Source organism: Oncorhynchus mykiss, chromosome 2 (assembly GCF_057628025.1).
Source record: "Oncorhynchus mykiss isolate SJ-2025 chromosome 2, ASM5762802v1, whole genome shotgun sequence".
In the NCBI taxonomy this organism is placed as follows: Eukaryota; Metazoa; Chordata; class Actinopteri; order Salmoniformes; family Salmonidae; genus Oncorhynchus; species Oncorhynchus mykiss.
The window spans coordinates 11019071-11023954 of NC_143023.1; positions in this window are offsets into that span (position 1 = coordinate 11019071).

Below are 4884 nucleotides of genomic sequence, written 5' to 3' on the forward strand. Positions count from 1 at the left end.
GGATAACAACTAACCTGCTGACCCTGTTAACAACTAACAACCTGACCCTGTTAACAACTAACCACCTGACCCTGTTAACAACTAACCACCTGACCCTGTTAACAACTAACCACCTGACCCTGTTAACAACTAACCTGCTGACCCTGTTAACAACTAACAACCTGACCCTGTTAACAACTAACCTGCTGACTCTGTTAACAACTAACCACCTGACCCTGTTAACAACTAACCACCTGACCCTGTTAACAACTAACCTGCTGACCCTGATAACAACTAACCACCTGACCCTGTTAACAACTAACCTGCTGACCCTGATAACAACTAACCTGCTGACCCTGTTAACAACTAACCTGCTGACCCTGTTAACAACTAACCTGCTGACCCTGTTAACAACTAACCTGCTGACCCTGTTAACAACTAACCACCTGACCCTGTTAACAACTAACCACCTGACCCTGTTAACAACTAACCTGCTGACCCTGTTAACAACTAACCTCCTGACCCTGTTAACAACTAACAACCTGACCCTGTTAACAACTAACCTGCTGACCCTGTTAACAACTAACCACCTGACCCTGTTAACAACTAACCTGCTGACCCGGATAACAACTAACCTCCTGACCCTGTTAACAACTAACCTGCTGACCCTGTTAACAACTAACCTGCTGACCCTGTTAACAACTAACCTGCTGACCCTGTTAACAACTAACCTGCTGACCCTGTTAACAACTAACCTGCTGACCCTGTTAACAACTAACCTGCTGACCCTGTTAACAACTAACCACGTGACCCTGTTAACAACTAACCACCTGACCCTGTTAACAACTAACCACCTGACCCTGATAACAACTAACCACCTGACCCTGTTAACAACTAACCTCCTGACCCTGTTAACAACTAACCTGCTGACCCTGTTAACAACTAACCACCTGACCCTGTTAACAACTAACCTGCTGACCCGGTTAACAACTAACCACCTGACCCTGATAACAACTAACCACCTGACCCTGTTAACAACTAACCACCTGACCCTGTTAACAACTAACCACCTGACCCTGTTAACAACTAACAACCTGACCCTGTTAACAACTAACCACCTGACCCTGTTAACAACTAACAACCTGACCCTGTTAACAACTAACCACCTGACCCTGTTAACAACTAACCACCTGACCCTGTTAACAACTAACAACCTGACCCGGATAACAACAACCTGCTGACCATGTTAACAACTAACAACCTGACCCGGATAACAACTAACCTGCTGACCCTGTTAACAACTAACCTGCTGACCCTGTTAACAACTAACCTGCTGACCCTGTTAACAACTAACAACCTGACCCTGTTAACAACTAACCACCTGACCCTGTTAACAACTAACCACCTGACCCTGTTAACAACTAACCACCTGACCCTGTTAACAACTAACCACCTGACCCTGATAACAATTAACCACCTGACCCTGTTAACAACTAACCACCTGACCCTGTTAACAACTAACCTGCTGACCCTGTTAACAACTAACCACCTGACCCTGATAACAATTAACCACCTGACCCTGTTAACAACTAACCACCTGACCCTGTTAACAACTAACAACCTGACCCTGTTAACAACTAACCTGCTGACCCTGTTAACAACTAACCACCTGACCCTGTTAACAACTAACCACCTGACCCTGATAACAACTAACCTGCTGACCCGGATAACAACTAACCTGCTGACCCTGTTAACAACTAACCTGCTGACCCTGTTAACAACTAACCTGCTGACCCTGTTAACAACTAACCTGCTGACCCTGTTAACAACTAACCTGTTGACCCTGTTAACAACTAACCTGCTGACCCTGTTAACAACTAACCACCTGACCCTGATAACAACTAACCACCTGACCCTGTTAACAACTAACCTGCTGACCCTGTTAACAACTAACCACCTGACCCTGTTAACAACTAACCTGTTGACCCTGTTAACAACTAACCTGCTGACCCGGATAACAACTAACCTGCTGACCCTGTTAACAACTAACCTCCTGACCCTGTAAACAACTAACAACCTGACCCTGTTAACAACTAACCTGCTGACCCTGTTAACAGCTAACCACCTGACCCTGTTAACAACTAACCTGCTGACTCTGTTAACAACTAACCTGCTGACCCTGTTAACTAACCTGCTGACCCTGTTAACAACTAACAAGCTGACCCGGATAACAACTAACCTGCTGACTCTGTTAACAACTAACCTCCTGACCCTGTTAACAACTAACCTGCTGACCCTGTTAACAACTAACCTGCTGACCCTGTTAACAACTAACCTGCTGACCCGGATAACAACTAACCTGCTGACCCTGTTAACAACTAACCTCCTGACCCTGTTAACAACTAACAACCTGACCCTGTTAACAACTAACCTCCTGACCCTGTTAACAACTAACAACCTGACCCTGTTAACAACTAACCACCTGACCCTGATAACAGCTAACCACCTGACCCTGTTAACAACTAACCTGCTGACCCTGTTAACAACTAACCTGCTGACCCTGTTAACAACTAACCTGCTGACCCTGTTAACAACTAACCTGCTGACCCTGATAACAACTAACCTGCTGACCCTGTTAACAACTAACCTGCTGACCCTGTTAACAACTAACCTGCTGACCCTGTTAACAACTAACCTGCTGACTCTGTTAACAACTAACCTACTGACCCTGATTACAACTAACCACCTGACCCTGTTAACAACTAACCTCCTGACCCTGTTAACAACTAACCTGCTGACCCTGTTAACAACTAACCACCTGACCCTGTTAACAACTAACCTGCTGACCCTGTTAACAACTAACCACCTGACCCTGTTAACAACTAACCTGCTGACCCTGTTAACAACTAACCTGCTGACCCTGTTAACAACTAACCACCCGACCCTGTTAACAACTAACCTGCTGACCCTGTTAACAACTAACCACCTGACCCTGTTAACAACTAACCTGCTGACCCTGTTAACAACTAACCTGCTGACCCTGTTAACAACTAACCTGCTGACCCTGTTAACAACTAACCTGCTGACCCTGTTAACAACTAACTTGCTGACCCTGTTAACAACTAACCTCCTGACCCTGTTAACAACTAACAACCTGACCCTGTTAACAACTAACCTCCTGACCCTGTTAACAACTAACAACCTGACCCTGTTAACAACTAACCTCCTGACCCTGTTAACAACTAACAACCTGACCCTGTTAACAACTAACCTCCTGACCCTGTTAACAACTAACAACCTGACCCTGTTAACAACTAACCACCTGACCCTGATAACAGCTAACCACCTGACCCTGTTAACAACTAACCTGCTGACCCTGTTAACAACTAACCTGCTGACCCTGTTAACAACTAACCTGCTGACCCTGATAACAACTAACCTGCTGACCCTGTTAACAACTAACCTGCTGACCCTGTTAACAACTAACCTGCTGACCCTGTTAACAACTAACCTGCTGACTCTGTTAACAACTAACCTACTGACCCTGATAACAACTAACCACCTGACCCTGTTAACAACTAACCTCCTGACCCTGTTAACAACTAACCTGCTGACCCTGTTAACAACTAACCACCTGACCCTGTTAACAACTAACCTGCTGACCCTGTTAACAACTAACCTGCTGACCCTGTTAACAACTAACCACCCGACCCTGTTAACAACTAACCTGCTGACCCTGTTAACAACTAACCACCTGACCCTGTTAACAACTAACCTGCTGACCCTGTTAACAACTAACCTGCTGACCCTGTTAACAACTAACCTGCTGACCCTGTTAACAACGAACCTGCTGACCCTGTTAACAACTAACTTGCTGACCCTGTTAACAACTAACCTGCTGACCCTGTTAACAACTAACCTGCTGACCCTGTTAACAACTAACCTGCTGACCCTGTTAACAACTAACCTGCTGACCCTGTTAACAACTAACCTGCTGAACCTGTTAACAACTAACCTGCTGACCCTGTTAACAACTAACCACCTGACCCTGTTAACAACTAACAACTAACCACCTGACCCTGTTAACAACTAACCTGCTGACCCTGTTAACAACTAACCTGCTGACCCTGTTAACAACTAACCTGCTGACCCTGTTAACAACTAACCTGCTGACCCTGTTAACAACAAACCTGCTGACCCTGTTAACAACTAACCACCTGACCCTGTTAACAACTAACAACTAACCACCTGACCCTGTTAACAACTAACCTGCTGACCCTGTTAACAACTAACCTGCTGACCCTGTTAACAACTAACCACCTGACCCTGTTAACAACTAACCTGCTGACCCTGTTAACAACTAACCTGCTGACCCTGATAACAACTAACCACCTGACCCTGTTAACAACTAACCTGCTGACCCTGTTAACAACTAACCTGCTGACCCTGTTAACAACTAACCTGCTGACCCTGTTAACAACTAACCTGCTGACCCTGTTAACAACTAACCTGCTGACCCTGTTAACAACTAACAACTAACCACCTGACCCTGTTAACAACTAACCTGCTGACCCTGTTAACAACTAACCTGCTGACCCTGTTAACAACTAACCTGCTGACCCTTTTAACAACTAACCTTCTGACCCTGATAACTAACCAGCTGACCCTGATAACTAACCTGCTGACCCTAACACTGTTAATTAACAGGGTATTGGTGTATAAATGCAGGATAGGTAATGAATGCACCTTTAAATATCAAAATGATGTCCCTCCCCAAATGTGCGCAAATGTAATTAAAATAACCAGCAGCGGTTGCCTTCTTTGAAGAAGCTGAATCTTTATGCCTTTATTGCGACTTTGTTAACACTAAACTTAAATTGAGTGTCGTTGCATTGTTACAATGTT